Raw genomic sequence first — 19042 nt, 5'->3', positions numbered from 1 at the left:
GAGAGTAAGGAAGTCATTGAGTTTCTGCTGCAGGGTGTTGTCCTTGATCCTGGGGCCCTTTCCCGCTCCTGTCTGGTTGGTGGTGGAAGCAGAGGGATGCTAAAGGATCATGAGTGGAAACATGCAAGCCTACAAAAGGGATGAGAGAGAAAAAAAGTGAGGGTATTGGGTGGCTCAGTAGGTTAAGCATCTGATTTCGGCGTAGGTCATGATCTCACATTTGGTGGGTTTGAGCCTAGAGTTAGGCTCTCTGCTGTCAGCACAGAGCCTGCTTCAGATCCTCTGTCTCCCTCTCTCTCTCTGCTCCACCCCACTCATTCTCTCTTTCTTAAATAAGAAAAAAATATTGTATAAAAAAAAGTGAGGGTGTTATCCTCCTCTTTCAGATAAAGGCAGAGCCAAGCTTGGAGCAGCTGAAGGAGAAGTCCTGAGATCACACAAAGCAATATTCTGCACCTGTTAGGCTTCTACTGGTTTCTTTTCTCCCCCAAAGCTGTGACTTTCAAGACCTGGATCAACACCGGATGGCAGCACAGGGCATTTAACAGCCTCAGTGTACTCCCCATCGAGAGCCAGCACCTCTGAGAGCCAGCAGCCCTGTGAGGAGGCCTTCTGGTATATTTTGGACCATTCAGATCTCCAGATGAAGGTAGTCCCAGCCCATGTCACATGAAGCAGAAAAGCTGTCATAGAGCCAAGCTGACCTACAGAATGAGAGAGAATTAAAATGTGGCTGTTGGTGGTTTTTTTTTTTTTTAATTTGAGAGAGAGAGGGAGAGAGAAAGAGTGAAGGAGAGGGGCAAAGGGAGAGAGGGAGAGAATCTTAAGCAGGCGCCACACTCAACAGGGAGTCTGATGTGGGGCTCCATCCTATAGCCCTCAGTCATGACCAGAGCTGAAATCAAGAGTCAACCAACCAATCGAGCCACTCAGGTGCCCCAAAAGGTTGTTGTTTTATTTGGAGATTGTTTGTTACCCAGCAATAGGTCACAGGAATATGTACCATACAAGGTACTACTATTATTATGTTTTACTTATTGTCTGTTTGTCTTATCAGAGTGTAAGCATTAGGAGAATATATGTTCTGTTTCATTAATTGATTACCAGCCCTGACACAGAGATTGGCACAGAGGCATTCACTTAATATACTTGGAAATACGAAGGAAGGAAGGAAAGGAGGAAGGAATGAAGGAATGAGGGAATGAATGCTGTGACCAGAATTCCTTAAGGTTTAGTTGGAGGTTGGAAAGAGGAAAGTTCATGGGTGTTCCATGTAGCGGGTCCTGCACACATGTGTCTGCATCTGCACGTGCTCCTATGTGAGTAGTGTCTGCCTGATGGTTTTGGTTGCCTGGGAAGCAAGCAGGACTATGCACAGGGCCTCCTGCACTCACATTTCAATCACATTGGGAACTATAGACAGGTAGTTCTTAACCACCAGATGGCTCTGAGATGCCTTGGACTCAGTAAGGGGGGTTTCCTGTTGTAGGTCAATGACCCAGCTACAGGGATTGAGGCCCTTGGGAGCTCCTGGCTGGCCATCCTCAAATCCCTTGGTCAGCCATCAGGGTAGAAAATAGATTTGAGCTTGGGTAACAGAGCTCCTGAGTCAAGTGTTATGAGTAGCAGACAATGGGACCTGAAGTGGTCAGGAGAGAAGACAATGGAATTTACATCACTGCAGGAAAGAGCCAGTGTCCCAGCCTCCAGCATCAGAGCCAGCAGCAGGAACAAGTGACAGGGACTGCTAAATCCAAGGTCCTCTCCGTGGAAAGTGACAGTGTGTATTGGAGTATCCATAATGATTGTGGGTCTGGCTACAGATCTGGGAGCCAACTTTAATGGTCTAGAGACCTTTTTCTTGTGTAAGGTTTCTGGTAGGAACCCCTCCCTAAGGAGAAAGAAAAACAATGGAGAGAAGAGAAGACTTCAAGGTCACCTAGATATGGGTTCAGCTGCCTACATCCCCCATGTTCCTGTAAACTGAAACAACTTAATTAGACTGCATGTTTATGTGTGTTACCATATATGGGAGACAAAGAAATAGAAAATGTATAAAAAACCTATGCCATATGAGGTGGGCCACTCAGTTCTTTTGGGTACGAACCCAACTGAGCGGTGCCAGCATGAATAAAGTTGCTTCCTGGAAAGAAAAGTCTCGGTGTCACGACTCTCTGAGCGAGAATCCTGCAACATTGCATGGGGGCTTGTCCGGGATTCGGAGACGCTGCATTGCCACCTCCCTTGCCACCAGGGTACGAGCCTCGGAGCACCGGGAGAAGCGACCTCACCTGTCGCCAGCGGACCTCTTAATCCATAGGGGACTAGCCTATCCCGGCGGGCAGGGGAGAGGGCCCTGTGTGCGCTAACGGAACCCGAGGCCCAGGAACCAGCTTAAGGAGCGCCGCCCATCTGACTGGTAAGAACCCGGGTTCGTTTTGGTGGACCTGCCCCTAAGAGGCAGAAGGGGAGCCTGATCACCTCCCAGAGTTGCACTAGTAAGTCCACAAGGGAAGAGGAACGAAGCTGCAACTCTAAGGCGCTGGATGGAGGGCAATGGGCTGGAGTCGTTGTGTGAGTGTGTGTGACTGAGACAGACAACGGGAAAGTTCCGACCTGACCAAGGGCCGCAGTGAGTGTTGAGTCCCGATCCGCGGTTCCGTGGCGACCTCATACTGCTTAAGGCGGCGTCAGACTTCCTCGGGAGTCTGATCCGGGTCAGGGATTGAAACTGAACCCGCCAATGCTAAGAGGAGCCTGAAATATCTCCGAGAGGAGAGCGGCCGGAAACGGACAAAGCGGGTGTGCGTCCTTTCCAAACTGGTCGCCTTCCTTCCCTGGTCTTCCCCTTCTTGTGAGTGAAAGTCGTCTGTTAGGGGGAGGGAATGGGTGGAAAGCAGAGTAAACTGACTCCCCTAGAGTGTATGTTGAGGAATTTCAAAAAGGGATATTCAGGAAATTATGGTGTAAAATTAACTCCTGAAAAGCTCCGGACATTCTGTGAAATTGACTGGCCATCGTTTGGGGTGGGCTGGCCCTCTGAGGGCTCACTTGATAAGGAACTAGTTGGCCGAGTGTTCAGAGTCATTGCAGGGGACCCAGGCCACCCTGACCAATTTCCTTATATTGACTGTTGGCAAGACCTGGTCCTGTCCCGGCCTTCTTGGCTTATAGTCTGTATTGAAGAGAGCTGTAAAGTAATCCTGGCTCACCTCACGGCTTCCTCCAAATACTGGCCAGAGGTTAAAAAGCCCATACAATCAGGAGAACCTGAAGAAACCCCGCCACCATATGTCCCACTGTACCCCTCCCTGCCGCCTGTGCCTCCAGCAGCCCTAACGGCAGAAGCCTCATCGGAGTCTCCCCCAGCCCCAAAGCCTTACCACCCCTCGCACCAACGACCTCCCCAAGTGTGACTGACTCACCCAAACCACCAGTCTTAACCCCCCATACCCCTCCTGAATGGCGGCAACCAGAGAATCAGACCAATAAAGGCAGCCCTTCCCTACAGACGCACCGAGGAGCCCAACAGATGGCGTTGAGGGAAATTAGGGGTCCTATCTATTATGATCAGGAAGGCCAGATCCAAGGAGGCCAGCGTATTTACATGTACCACCCCTTTACCACTACGGATCTCCTGAATTGGAGGCACCATACCCCCTCCTATACGGAGAAGCCCCAAGCTATGATTGACTTAATGCATTCCATAATTCATACCCACAAACCCACCTGGACAGACTTCCGCCAACTTCTTTTAACTTTCTTCAATACAGATGAGCTTTGCCTAATTATTCAGGCAGCTACAAAATGGTTAGAGGAAAATGCTCCATCTGGGACACTAGACCCCCAAGCCTATGCATGGGCTCACTTCCCGGGGGGAGGACCCCAAATGGGACCCAAATGACTTAAGTATAGATAGAGGGCTTACAAGGATTGAACGATATCAAGAAGCTCTTCTAAATGGTGTAAAGAGAGGGGGGAAAAAGGCCATAAATATGAGTAAAACATCAGAAGTGCTCCAAGGGCCGGAGGAAAGTCGAAGCCAATTCTATGAGAGATTATGTGAGGCATTCCGTCTTTATACTCCCTTTGATCCAGAAGCGCCCGCCAACCAGAGGATGATTAATGTGGCTTTCGTAGGCCAGGCCCAGGGAGACATTCGGCACAAGCTGCAAAAACTAGAAGGTTTCACTGGCATGAGTATCAGTCAGTTGCTAGAAGTAGCAACCCAGGTGTTCGTTAACCGTGACCAGGCAGCACGGAAGAACGCCGAAAGATGCAAAAATAGGCAGATTTATTAGCTGCCGCTTTGGCGGAGCAATCAAGACACCCCCAGAAGAAAGCCCCGCAGGGAAAGGGCCAAATCCAGAAAGGAGAGCAGCGGGGAGGGGGGTCTCGCCCTAGATCGAAACTAGGCTGGAATCAGCGTGCTTTGTGCCGTCAGGAGGGCCACTGGAAAAGTGAGTGCCCCCAGCGACCAGATGATTCTCAGCAAGGTCCTAAGCAGAAAAAAAGGGGCCATGTGGTCCAGGGCCAGTACCGACTTGCCCCGCAGCCTCATGGGGCCCCCAAGAATGATTTTCTGGGGCTAGACGCCATGGAGGACTATGAGAAGGACTAGGACAGACCGGGCTCTATTTTGCTAGGCCCCCGGGAGCCCCTGGTCAGAATGAAGGTGGGGGGCCGACCCATTGACTTTATGGTAGATACTGGAGCACAACACTCAGCAGTGACCCAACCCGTGGGCCACCTCTCACGGAGACAAGCCACCATTGTGGGGGCCACAGGCGATCAGATACGTCGTCCCTTCCTGTTACCTCGACGATGCAGTTTAGGTGGCCACGAAGTCAGCCATGAATTTCTGTACCTCCTTGACTGCCCTGTGGCTCTAATGGGCCGTGACCTACTAGGAAAACTACAGGCCCAGATCACTTTCAATTCCCAGGGACGGGCTGCTCCGACCCTCCGAAAACCAGAGGCAAAAATTATGACTCTCACCATTCCCCAGGGGGAGGAATGGCGTCTCTATAGCCTCAAGGAAAAACCGTAATTGATGCCTGAGCTTCCTTTTAAGGTCCCAGGGGTATGGGCTGAAGATAACCCACCAGGACTGGCGCAAAACATACCCCCTGTGGTTGTTGAACTAAAGCCTGGGGCAGAGCCCGCCCACCAGAGACAGTACTTCATCCCTCGCAAGGCACAGGTCGGGATCCAAAAGCACCTGGAAAGACTTTTAAGTATGGGATCCTCAGGCCGTGTCAGTCGCCCTGGAACACACCCCTCTTGCCTGTTCAAAAACCAGGCACAGATGATTATCGGCCAGTTCAGGACCTGAGAGCAGTAAACCAGGTGACTGTCACCATACACCCAGTGGTCCCTAACCCCTATACACTTTTGGGGCTCATTCCTGCTGAAGCCACTTTCTTCACTTGTGACACCTTAAGGATGCCTTTTTCTGCATCCGCCTGGCCCCTCAGAGACAATTGATTTTTGCCTTCCAATGGGAGGACCCTAAAAATGGTGACAGGGGCCAATTAACCTGGACTAGGTTACCTCAAGGGTTCAAAAACTCCCCAACCAATTTTGGCACTGCATTAGCCTCTGACTTAGAAGCTTTCCCAGCAGATCAATATGACTGTGTCCTGCTTCAGTATGTGGATGACTTGTTATTAGCTAGGAAGTCCCGGGAGGGTTGCATGGAAGGGACTCAGCAGCTCCTTACCCTCCTATGGAAAGCCGGCTACAAGGTCTCGAGAAAAAAGGCCCAGATCTGTCAAGAAAGGGTTAAATATCTTGGCTTCCACTTATCTCAGGGGCAGCGTCAGCTCGGCCCAGAGAGAAAGCAGGCCATTTGCTCTATCCCGACTCCCACAACCCGATGGCGGGTTTGAGAGTTTCTCGGGGCTGCAAGTTTCTGTAGGATCTGGATACCTAACTTTTCAGTCTTGGCAAAACCCCTCTATGAGGCTACAAAGCGGGGAGAAAGGGAACCCCTGATGTGGGAGTCAGTACAGCAAAAGGCTTTCGAGGAAATAAAGCGTGCACTTACTAATGCGCCTGGTTTAGGGCTCCCAGACATGACCAAGCCCTTTTTTCTGTATGTCCATGAGCGCACTGGTATTGCAGTGGGAGTACTGACTCAGATGTTGGGATCATGGCATCGCCCGGTGGCATCTCTCTCCAGGCAACTTGACTCTGTGGCCCAAGGCTGGCCCCCTGCCTACAGGCACTAGTAGCCACAGCACTTTTAGTGTCTGAGGCTGACAAGTTAACTATGAGACAGGAATTAACAGTTTGAGTGCCACATTCAGTATTAACATTAATGGAATACAAAGGACAATACTGGCTCACCAACGCCAGGATGGTCAGATATCAGGGAATGCTATGTGAGAATCCCCGCATTCACCTAGAAGTAGTGCAGACCCTGAACCCTGCAACCCTATTGCCTGTTGGGCCAGGCCAGCCAGACCATGACTGCATTGAAGTCATGGATGCGGTGTTCTCCAGCAGACCAGACTTGCGGGACCAGCCTCTCAAAGACCCTGATGCTGAATATTTCACTGACGGTAGCAGTTTTATAGAAAGGAGGGAACGTCTTGCAGGATATTCCGTGGTGACTCTAAACTCTGTCATTGAAGCAGAGGCCCTGCCGAAGGGGACTTCGGCACAAAAGGCAGAGCTAATTGCTTTAACCCGAGCCCTCCAACTGGCAGCAGGGATACGAATTAAGGGAGTCTTTATTACCGGCTAGGACTGCACAGAGTTAACACAGAACTGTAAATGTGTAGCCCTGAGTCCAGGGACTGAGGGGTTTTTATAATAAGCAAGCAGGCAAGCGAACAGTACAGAAGCAGAATTGAGTGGTTATTGTAAAAAGGCTACAAAGTGATAAAGAGCGGCCCTTACCCTGGTGTGTAAGAAAACTTTCGTTATTTTGAAGGCAGCGTTTTGGGTCGTGGGGGGTTTCAAAGGAATAGTTATAATCTCGAGGACAAAGTATGCAAACTGTGTCATAAATAACCATTAACAGGTAACATTAACCCTTGTTTTCTCATTTGTTTTTCCATACACCTGAGGATAGTCACGTAGCCCTCCGACTGCAGGCTCAGAAGGTAAACTCTGGGTCAAGATGGAAGGACTGAGGCTAAATTCATGTGCAACAATTCTAACCATAATTGTGATGCAGAAAAGAAGCATATCTGGACTTAGAGCCTGCAAGTAAATAACAAGGTACAGGGAATACAAGTAAAGACAATAAAGTTATGAATAGGGTCACACCTGAGCAGTCCTGCAACCGGGTAGTGATGGTCACACTTACTTCCCGCCCTTTAGGGTAAAGAGTTCCCTATTAGTTTTCACTATCAGAGCAATGGAAACAGCAACATTTGGAAATCAGGTTCGCATGCACTGGTCTGGTTACTGCACATCCTGTGTACAGTCCAGCCATCCTGCTCCTGATTGTACACTCTGGAGGATCTTTGGCCCGTGTGTTGCAGAAGACACGTGCACTAACGTTTACAGAAACAACTGGAATGATCACATAAAACATAAATGGGAAAATAGCAAAATAGTGTGGCTCACAAAATGTAAAACTTTACAGCAGTAAAAATGAGTGAACTACACCTCCCCCATCAGAGGTAAATCAACTAGGGGCACCTGGGTACCTCAGTTGGCTAAGTGCTCGACTTTGGCAGGTGACTGTCTTCTGGTTCAAGCGTTTCGTAAGTTCAAGCCCTATGTCAGGCTCTGTACTGATGGCTCAGAGCCTGGAGCCTGATTCAGATCCTGTGTCTCACTCTCTCTTTCTGCCCCTCCCTCTTGCGCTCTCTCTCTCTCAAAAATAAATGAACATAAAAAATTTTTTAAAACGTCAACTAGGCCTTGAAGAACCTAAAATTAAGTCCTCCATTAAGAGCAACCTCGGGCTGCACGTAGCCCCAGTCCCAGTTCCAGGAAAAGCCTCCGATTGTTCAAGGCTAAAGCCATCCTCGGACCGCCCTCAGGTCAGGTAATTAAAAAAACATTCCTATGGTCTGACTCAAGGCTGGGAACTGCAAACAATTATTTTATACAAACTAGCCAATTTCTCACCGCTTGCCTGAACCCCACGTGGGCCCTTTGAACTCACCTCATAACTGGTCATTTTCAAAGGATTCTCAAAAGTTATGATTGGGTCCCACCAAAAGTAATGTATCTAACCTCACAGATACTGAATGGTCAAAGCTGTTACCATGGGTGCTGTACAATTATAATTGGTGCTTAGATGATGATGCTATACATACTGTAACACCCCCATCCCTTACTCCTTAAAAACCCTGTTCGCTATTGTTCTTCACTTCACCTTGCTGCCACTACACCGGTAGGTGGGTGAGCCCCTGCTTGAGCTTGTAATAAAGACCCTTTTGTATTTGCATCGGTGCCGGCTCCTTGGAGGTCTCTGGGACTCACAATTCGGGAACACAACCTGACACTGAGTCACCGAAAAATATCTGCAACATATGTTCACTTACAGGAAGGTACAGGCAAAAAAGCAACAATATTTGGTGGTGGTGGGGAAATATATACACTTAGTATATCTTTAGAGCAAGTCAAAGGAATTGTAACCAGGAGTCTTAGAACAGAGGTTACACGGGGCTTGGGGGGACTGGGGATGGTCCAGGGGGCTTCATTCCTTCTGTTTCTTGTCCCAGTGCGGGTGCCCAGAGGTTGACTGTATCAGAACTCCTTCAACTGGCATTTTTCAAACTGGAGTTTACTAACAATTCCAGGTTAATATTTTAAAAGAAATTCATACCAAGGATGCTTTGTAAGAACTATTTTCATTGGAACAAAACCACAGCCAATTATTCTGAACCATGTTAGAGAAAGGATACATAAAGTGATACACATAGGTCATTTGACCTTTTGCTCACTGGCCTCTCTATTGATTTCAGGCATACAATGTTGCATATGGTGTGCAGGCAATTGTATCCTGGGAAGCATTTGATGGGTCACATTAACCTCACATTCAACTGGATTCAATACATTCACAGAATGAAAAAGGACATTATTGTTCCATGTAATTTAAGGTGGAAATCATACAAAGGAATAACCACTGATGAAACAGCAAATTTTGAATGCAAATGACAACAAATAGAACTGTCTAAAAAATTTTAGTACATAGCAACAATTTTTTTAGAATTTGTTGACACCTAAATCTCTTCTACTAAATCTCATTGAACACCATTGTGAGAGATGTTAAATTTATCACGGATATTCAATTTATATAACCTTCTCATTACTACTTTTCAATGAAAAGCTTCAAGCATTCAATAAAAATAATGAGTGAAAGAATCGTTTGACTTATAAAATCCAAAACCAATATTTAATTTTAATTTTGGTTTTAACGTGTACCTAAATCCTTTGACATCCTCCTTCCAGAGGTGGATTTGAATGCCCTTCTCTTGGGTGTGGGCTGCACTGACTGATTCACTTCTAACAGGCAGAAGAGGCTGAGGTAATGGTGTGTGACCCTGGGCCCCAGGACATAAAACACATGGCAGCTTCCAGATGGGTTTCTCTCTCTCTCTCTCTCTCTCTCTCTCTGTCTTTCTCTCTCTGATTACTTGCTTTGGTAGGAGAAGACAACTAGTTGTCTTTAGCCATTTAAGGTAAAAGTCCACAAGGACCTGAGGCCTCTTAGGACCATCTAGGAAGGAAAGGAGGCCTCTTCCAACAGCCTCGTGAGGAAGCCTTGTTTCCTGTGAATCCTCCAGCCCCACTTAGGCGATCAGATGGTGCAGTCCTGGCAGACAACTTGACTGTGACCTTGAGAGAGGCCCTGAGCCAGCAGCGCCCAGGTGACTCTCTCCTGGTTTCCTGACCCTGGGTATCTGTGGGAGACACTGAACACGTGTTGTTCTGAGCTGCTGAGTCTCGGGTAACTTGTGATGCAGCCACACATAACTGCTGCAGGGTCCAAAGAACAGAACGAACTATCCCACTTTTCTTTCTATTGGCTCTACCTTAACTACGAGGTGTTAAACATCATCAATTGTTTTTTTTTAATTTTTTAAATAATTTTATTTATTTCTGAGAGAGAGAAAGAGAGACAGCGTGAACAGGGGAGTGTCAGAGAGAGAGGGAGAAACAGATCCTGTCTGAAACAGGCAACAGGCTCTGAGTTAGCTGTCAGCACAGAGCCCGACGTGGGGCTAGAACCCACAAACTGTTGAGATCACTACCTGAGCCGAAGTTGGATGCTCAACTGACTGAGCCACCCAGGTGCCCCATCAGTTGGTTTTAAGATTTAAGAAGAATATCTATATCTAAGGGTTCAGAATACATATTATTATTCAGACAATCTATTTATTTTAACTTTGATCTCTGACTGTGATCCATTAGACAAAGAGGAAGAATCGGGCTGTCCTGGGGAAGATTGCAAGATGGCTGCCCTAACCAACCTCAGGTTGTTCATATTCTCCCAGTTGTTGGATCAAACATAATCCAGGCGCTAGTGTGAAGGGACTTTGCATGTGCAGTTAAGGGTCATATTGTTGCAGGATTCTCGCACAGAGAGTCGTGACACCGAGGCTTTTCTTTCCAGGAAGCAATTTTATTCGTGCCGGCACTGCTCAGTTGGGTTCATACCCAAAGAACTGAGCGGCCCACATCACGTGGCATAGTTTTTTATTTTAATACATTTTCTATTTCTTTGTCTCCCATATATGGTAACACACATAAACATGCAGTCTGATTAAGTTGTCTGTTTACAAGAACATGGGGGATGTAGGCACCTGGATGCATATCTAGGTGACCTTGAAGTCTTCTCTCCTCTCTTCATTTTTTTTTCTCTCTCCTTAGGGAGGGGTTCCTACCACAATATCAGCTGAATTAAAACTGTATGGTTATTGTGAGTAATCCTCTCTTCATCAAGTGAGCCCTTAATAGGATGGGGTTCTTCCTGATGGGGTAGAGTGAGCAGGACTCAGTGTGAGGGAGGCCTTGACAATGGAAGAGGGCACCAGGCAAGCAGTGCTGGTGGCTGCAGGAGCTGAGAGCAGCATCCCACTGACTTCGTGTAAGGAAGTGGGGACCACACTCCTCCAGCTCCAGAAAAGAGAATTCTGCCAGCAGCTCTGTGCAAGCTTGGAGGGGACTTTGAGCTGAGGTGCAAACACTGCCTGTGACACCCAAGAGAGAACTCTCAGCGTCACGCCGGACTGCTGACCTGCGGAACTGGGACACATGGACGGGTGCTGAGGTAAGTCACTATGGTTGTGGGAATTTGTTCTGTGGCAATAGAAAACCACTGCACAGCCTCAGTGTCCATAGCACAGAGGTCTTGCTCCTGGAATGAATTTATGAGCCCTCAGGTACACTAGTGGTGTGAAATAAAATCTTTCCTCATTTTTGCTTATATATTTTTCATTTTATGATTTTGTATGATGGAATTAAATTCTTTGAAAAATATTTTTTAATTAAAAATTTTTTAGGTTTATTTATTTATGAAAGATAAAGATAGCATGAATGAGATGGGGGCAGAGCAAGAGGGAGACACAGAACCCAAAGCAGGCTCCAGGCTCTGAGCTATCAGCCCATAGTCCGATGAGCTAGCCGACTGAGCCTCCCAGGCTCCCCATTTCCTTGAAAAAATTTTTAAACATTTATTTTTTGAGAGAGAAGGACAGAGCATGAGTCAGAGAGAGACAGAGAGGGAGGGGGAGATACAGAATCTGAAGCAGACTCCACATTTTAACTGTCAGCATAGAGCCCAACATGGGGCTCAAACTCACAAACTGTGAGATCATGACTTGAGCCAAAGTCAAAAGCTTAATGGACTGAGCTACGTAGGTGCTCATGGAATTAAATTATAATAGCTTCATTCATTCATTCATTCATTCATTCATTCATTCATTCATTTAAAAACAATTAATTTAGTGCCTAGTATGCATAGGAAGGCTTTCTATGCTGCAGAGACAGCTTTCACCAAAATAGCCTAAAGCCCCTTTACTCATGGGCCCCACATTCTAGAGGCTTCCCAAGAGTGAGATGGAGCCACTTGAGCACTTTCAGTGGGGAAATGACACCTTCTGACTCACATAAGCAGGATCGCTGACCCCTGTGGGGAAAAGAGCCCTGGGTGGCAGGTATTGGGTGGCACCAGTGCCCCAATCCAGGAGTGAGAGGGTGGTGGAGACTAAGGGGAGGAGAGGGCCTGTGAGATGAGAGAGACAGAGAGAAGGGCTGCAGATGCCTGTGTTATGCCCGATTCGCGAGTCCTCAGAGACCACCAAGGAGCTGACACCGATGTAAGTACAAAAGGGTCTTTATTACAAGCTCAAGCAGGGACTCACCCATGTACCAGTGTAGAGGCAGCAGAGTGAAGCCCCGAACAATAGCGAGCAGGATTTTTAAGGGGTAAGGGATGGGGGTGTTACAGTGCACACGTTGTACTTATGGCATCATCACATAAGCACCAATTACGATTGTACAGTACCCATGGTAACAGCTTTGACCATTCAGTATCTGTGAGGTGTTCGTTACTTTTGGTGGGACCCAATCATGATTTTTGAGAATCCTTTGAAAATGACCAATTATGAGGTGAGTTCAAAGGGCCCAGGTGGGGTTCAGGCAAGCAGTGAGTGATTGGCTGGTTTGTACAGAGTAACTATCTGCAGTTCCTAGCCCTGACTCAGACCATAGGAATGTTTTTAACTTCTTTTGTTTAGCTGATCTGAGAGCGGTCCGAGGGTGGCTTCAGCCTTGAGCAATCTGAGGCTTTTTCTGTAACTGGGGCTACGTGCAGCCCAAGGTTGCTCTTAGTGGAGGCCTTAATCTCAAAATGATGTTACTTAGGCTCTTTACCTGATGAGGAAATAGAGAGATAAGGAATTCTAAGCACTGGAATTCTCAGATTTAAATATGTTGTTATACAGATTTTTAATAAATCTATATAGACAGAGCTTAGCAACATATTCATTACATCCAGTATTTACTAGACTCTAGGGGGGCTACCTGAAAACCAATGACTTCCTTACGTTCAGCAGGGTGGAGAAAATGGTGCCAATAATAACCCAATACAATATTCCTTAGGTTTTCATTCACAAACAGAGGCAGTGCACGAACACTGGTGAAGGGCGTTTTCACTGCACTAAATACTTGCAACTTTGAAGGGACTCATGGTTGCACACTCTGGTTGAAATATACTGTATAATGGATATTTTCTGTATTCTTGATGCTCTGGTATATGTGGCCTCCGTAACTGGGGCGAACTCTCCCTCACCGGGCTGGACAATTCTTAGAGACAGCTAAGTGCTTGCCCAGGAGCACGCCTTTCCTTCTCTAACTAAACAATTCAGATCCCCTCTTCTGAACTATCTCTCAGTCAGGTGCATACACTCCAGGATGCAGTATCTCTCTGCTCCGGTGACGCAGGGCCAGCTAGCAGACTTCTAGAGACAACTCCTGTCACCCAGAGCCCACTGATACCATTATTCAGATGAGTCAATTCTAAAATGTTTCCCCAGCCCTCCTTCCCTTTCTCAAGGAAAACACAACAAGGCTCTGAGCCATGCTTTCTTCCTCTCCTTCTGCCCCCTGGCTCTCTTAGGTGTTTCCCATGTGGCCCTGTGTGCTGAGCCATGCCCCTCCTCTCACAAAATATAGGTAAGAAATTTTCCCTCAATGGCATCAGCCTCTCCAGCTGTCACTTGATAAATCAAGGCCCAGGCACAGATCACATACAGTAATAAACTGTCCTTCTATGTGCTGCTTTGTGTTGAGGATTATCTGGGACTCCCAGACAGAGCTATGGAATGAAGATCATTTTAAAATACAAAAACCCTCAGTCATGGTTTGGGAAAGTGAAAATTACAGCTTTGGTTATTGCAAGCCTAAGGCTGTTTAGACAAATGTATCTAGGAATGGCAAAATCAGTATTCTGACACATTAGAGTCCTGATCATTCAGTGGTGATCTAGATTATGGTTAGTAAACAAAAAGCAAACTGGCTTCTGTGAGGATTTAGCTGGTGTCCCAGGCACAGGTGCCCTAGGTTTAGAGAGGAAACCGTTGTTTCTGTACCAACTACCCTAAAGCCAGCTCTCTCTCTGACCTCAAATTCCCTGGGAGTACGTCTCCTTCTAAAACATCCAGGAGGTTATTTCCTTGGCTGTAGAGAAGCTTTTTATTTGGGTGCAGTCCCAGTGGTTTATTTGTGCTGTGGTTTCCCTTGCCTCAGGAGACACATCTAGAAAGAAGGTGTCACCGCCCATGTCAAAGAAATTACTGCGTGTGCTCTCTTCTCAGATTTTTATGGTTTCAGGTCTCACATTTAGATCTTTACCCTATCTTAATTTATTTTCGTGAATGGTGTGAGAAGTGGTCTTACTCTTATTTTTGCATATTGTTCCCTGATGAGAGCTCCTGGTGATGTATGGAATTGGTGAATCACTTTGTTGTACACGGAACTCCTCACCTTCAGGATCCAAGGAGGGGGGCAGGGAAGAATTCTAGTGTCAATCCCATTTTCCTCCTTTTTTGTGGAGCCAGCAAGAGGTACAGCCCCAACCCCAGGGGAGGTCAGGAAGCTTGGAGGCCCCACATACCTGCTTCCTGCAAGGTCTCTTTCCCTTTCTCCAGGTGCCTGCAGAGCCACCACAGGTAACACTCCAGTGCTATGGTCGCCTCCCACTTGTGCCAATGATCTGAGCCTCCTCCTTAGCAAATTGCTCAAACCAGCTGAGGAAGATGGCATCAAACCCTAGTTGCAGCTGGAAGTCCCATGGAAGGTGTGAGACCTTGGTTCTACCCTGTAGCCACCCCCTACCACTATATTCCCCGCCCACCCAGGGCTGCCCCTCCCACTAGCCCCCCCACCCCCAACCCCCGCAGTCAGTCCCTGCCCTGCAGCCAGGCTCCCATTGCCTCACTCTTCATGACACTCTGGGTCTGCAGCCTTTCTCTCTGTCTCTCTCATCCCTCAGAGCCTCTCCTCCCCTCAGTCTCCACCACCCTCTCCCTCCTGGATTGGGGCACTGGTGCCACCCCATCACCTGCCACCTGGGGCCGTTTTCCCCACAGGGGTCAGTGATCCTGCTAATGTGAGTCAGAAGGTGTCATTTCCTCACTGAAAATGCTCCAGTGGCTCCGTCTCACTCTTGGGAAGCCTCTAGAATGTAGAGCACATGAACACAGGGGCTTTGGGCTATTTTGGTGAAAGCTGTCAACACAGCATAAAAAGACATTCCTGGTGCATAGTAGCCTCTAAATTGTTTTAGAGGTAAAGGGGTAAGAGGCGGAGAGTCCAGGTCGGGGAGGGGTTTCCAGGAAGGAAGACAGGAGAAAGGGCTGAGTCCAGTCTGGTGTCTCTACCTGGTTTCTCCAGAAAGGCCCTCCACTGGAACTCCGGGAAACAGTGTGACAGAGAGAGCTCCCTGCAAGAGGAGAGGGCTGGGCACAGTCCCTGGTCCCCTGGGGGGCGTGGCTCTTAGGGTCCAAGGCACAAGGACACAAATGAAGGGAAGCCAGGTGTTGGGGAGTCCCTATCTCCCCTGGTTTCATTTCTCCCTGTCACAGCCCGTTCAGGCCCCCCTGCCTGGGACTCATGAAGAGGCTGCTGTTCACACTCGTTTGTCTGTCTGGTTTCTAGAGAAGACTATCAGCTTCACTGTGGTCCCTGACCTGTTCTGGCCACCAACACGCTGAGACTTAGATCCTCCAGAGAATGGGGATCCTGGGACCTTGAACCCTCCTCCTGGTGCTTTCAGAGGCCTGGCCAAGACCCTGACCTGGGACAGTGAGTGTGAGGTCAGAAGGAAAAGGACTCTTATGAGTAGTTAGCAAGAGGACTGTCTAGCGGGGACGCTAACCACCTGGGAAGGGGGCTTCTGTCCACACCCCAAACCCCCACCGGTCCCAAGCCCCACCCTGGCCTGTCTTCCCAGGTGCCTCCCCGACTCCGCCCTGCTCTTCCCCACTCGGGTACCCCTCCCCCTGCTTTTCAGGCCTCTTCCACCGGGGACCGGGGCCCTGCGTCCGGAGGAGAGTTGGCCGGGGTCTCAGCCCCTCTATGTCCGCAGGCTCCCACTCACTGAGGTGTTTCCATAACGCGGTGTCCCAGCATGGCCTCAGGAGGCGCTGCACGTCTCGGTGGCCACATGGACGAGACATAGTTCTGTGATTCCCAGCGACGCTGAGAGTCTGAGGGTGGAGCCGTGGGCACCGTGGGTGGAGCAGGAGGGACCACAGTTTGGGAGGAGCAGACCGAGATCGCCGAGGTGCACGGACAGACCTTCCTGCTGACCTTGCACTCCGCCCTCCACGACTATGACCAGAGCGAGTCTGGTGAGTGACTGGGGCCCGGGTCCATGTCACGAGACCCTGAATCCCCCCTGGACCGGCTGGGGTCTCCTCAAGTCCCTAAGTCTGAGATTCACCGCAAAGCCAGGAGACCCTCCGGCCCCCCAACCCCGGATGAGCTCTCGGGGATTCAATCGGATTTTGTATAGTTTCTGAGGTCTTTGACCAATCACCGCGGTAGCAGTCCTGCAGGGTGAGGTGGGGGTGAGGCGGCGACTGCGGGGGCCGGGATAGTGGGCGGGGCTGCCCGCCCGCCGGGGAAGAGATAGTGGGAGGGGCTGGCTACCGAGGGGGCCAGGGTCTCAAACCTTCCAAGGGACTTCCGGCTGCAACTTGGGGTCCGATGGGAGCCTCCACCAAGGGTTTGAGCATTCGCCTCTGAGGGCGCCTGGTACAGCGCCCTGAGGGAGGACCTGAGTTCCTGGAGGGCAGCTGAGGAGGTGGCTCAGGTCTTAGGCGCCAGTGGGAGAGGCCAGAGCGGCCGAGCACTACAGGGTGTTACCTGCAGAAGGAGGGCATGCTGTGGCTCCTCAGGTACCTGGAGAAAGGAATAAAAACCTTGAGGGAAGAAGAATGTGGGGCCCCTAGGCCTCTGGATCTCTCCTAAGGCTGGGGCTGTACCTCCTGCTGGCCCCACTAAAAAGGGAGGAAAACGGGATTGACACCAGAATTCTTCCCTGCCCCCCTCCTTGGATCCTGAAGGTGAGAGGTTACCCTGGGTTTTCAGATCTTGTCCCAGAGAGAGACGGCTCAGAGGACCCACCCTTCTCTCAGGACACTGAGGGGATCCAGTCTCTAAGGAAGTAGAGTCGGTTATCTCCGAAAGAATTTCATAGCAGTTTCTCTGACCCTGGTATTCACCTTGGGCACCGCTGGGTGACTTCCTCCCCCAGGCCTTGCTCTCCGTCCCATGCCCATCTTCGTTGGAGGGCTGACTCCAGGTGTTATGAGCCACTGGGCCTCCTCTACCGTCAGGACTAGAAGTCTCTGTTGACCCACTCAGAGACCCTGAGCCTCCTTCCCTAGGCTGTCTTACTTACCCTGCCTCCGGACCTTCCCGAGGGATGGAAAGTTACCTGAGATCCTGGAGTTCAGTCTGGGGTGTGAGTCTTGCACTCCCTCTGCCCACCCCCACTGTCCTCTCCACTCTCAGCAAGGGCACAAGAGTTTGTGACCCTTCTCCTCAGATCCTCCACAGACACATGGGACCCACCACCCCATCTCTGACCATTGGGGACCCTGAGGTGCTAGCTTTGGGCTTCTACCTGACTGAGATTACTGTGACCTGGCAGTGATGGGGAGGACCTGACCCAGGACACGGGCCTTGTGGACACCAGGCCTTCAGGGGACGGGACCTTCCAGAAGTGGGCAACTGCGGTGGTGCCAACTGGAGAGGAGCAGAGATACACGTGCCTGTGTGGTACGAGGAGCTGCAGGAGCGTGTCACCCTGAGATGGAGTACAAAGGGGGGTGAAGGGGTGGGTTCTGTTCTCAGACAACGGAACACACGACGCCCTCTGTAGACCTTCAGCGGGAACAGAAGTGAGGCCCGGGAGTCAGAACTCTCACCTTCCCTTTCCCTCCCTGAACCCTGCCTCACTCCAGCCTCCCCAGCATTGGAATCATTGCTGGTCTGGCTGTCCTTGGAGCTGTGGTCAGTGGACCTGTGACCTGGAGGAGGAAGAGCCCCGGCAGGGAAAGGGGTGAGGTCTGAGTTTTCTTGCACGAGGTGAGGGGAGGGAGGTGGGGGTAAGGGGAGTATCAAGCCATATGTAATGTTCCAATGTCTTGCCTCAGTCCTGGGAGGCAACATCCACATACATGTGCTTACCCAGTCGGGACCCTGTCTTCTAACACTCTTTGGAAAATCACACCTGAAAAAGAGAGAAAATGTTCACCTTGATGCCCCTGGTGATGGGACCTGATACCCAGAGGTCATGCACAGAGGGGAGGCCCTGCTGCACGCAGCCCTCCAGGAGGGTTGGATCTAGTTTCTACATGTCCTCTTACTTCACATTATGTAATATTGCCCTGGGTTTGTAGCTAAAGTTCTGGAAATGTCTTTGCAGTCCAGAATTTCGGGGGTCCCTTTAGGACCTCACGGCCCAGCCTTCTCCCTGGCCTCTGACATGATGTTTTCTACTACAGGGGGAAAAAGATGGAGGTACACTCAGTCTGCAAGTAAGTATGGAGAGGTGATCCCTGAGACCCTAGTGTAGAGGAGATGCCATTAGGAGCTCACCCACCCCATGGCTCCTCCTTTAGTCTCCTCTCCTGGGGCTCTGGCCATGTCCTGTTGGTTCTGTGGCTGTGACCGTGCCCAGGACTCTGATATGTTTCTCAAGGCTTCTAAAGCTGAGAACTTCAGGTGGCTGGTGGCTCAGTAGGTTAAGCATCCAACTTCAGCTTGGGTCATGATCTCACAGTTTGTGAGTTCGAGACCCACATCAGGCTCTCAGCCCCTCTATGTCCCATGCACGGATTAAAGAGGCAGAAAGGAGAATAAATGATTTAGAAGACACAATTATAGAATTAGAATAAACTGAGAAAAAAAGAGACAAACTGATCCAGGAACAAGAAAGAAGAGTTCAAGAGCTCAGTGATACAATCAAAGGGAACAATATCTGTATCATAGGATCCCAGAAGAGGAAGAGAGAGGAAAAGGTGCTGAAGGAGTCCTGGAACATATTATAGCAGAGTAC

The 19042-nt window shown here is 49.4% G+C and overlaps 1 pseudogene; it reads left to right on the top strand.

The window, feature by feature from the left end:
* The first annotated feature begins 1632 nt into the window (after nucleotides 1-1632).
* Nucleotides 1633-18732, top strand: LOC120221908 (annotated as a pseudogene).
* Nucleotides 18733-19042: the final 310 nt, after the last annotated feature.

The sequence above is a fragment of the Hyaena hyaena genome, unplaced genomic scaffold, assembly GCF_003009895.1.
Source record: "Hyaena hyaena isolate Hyena2069 unplaced genomic scaffold, ASM300989v1 scaffold_830, whole genome shotgun sequence".
Classification (NCBI taxonomy): Eukaryota; Metazoa; Chordata; class Mammalia; order Carnivora; family Hyaenidae; genus Hyaena; species Hyaena hyaena.
The sequence above is the reverse complement of the archived record's forward strand: the minus strand, read 5'-3'. Positions and strand labels throughout refer to the sequence as shown.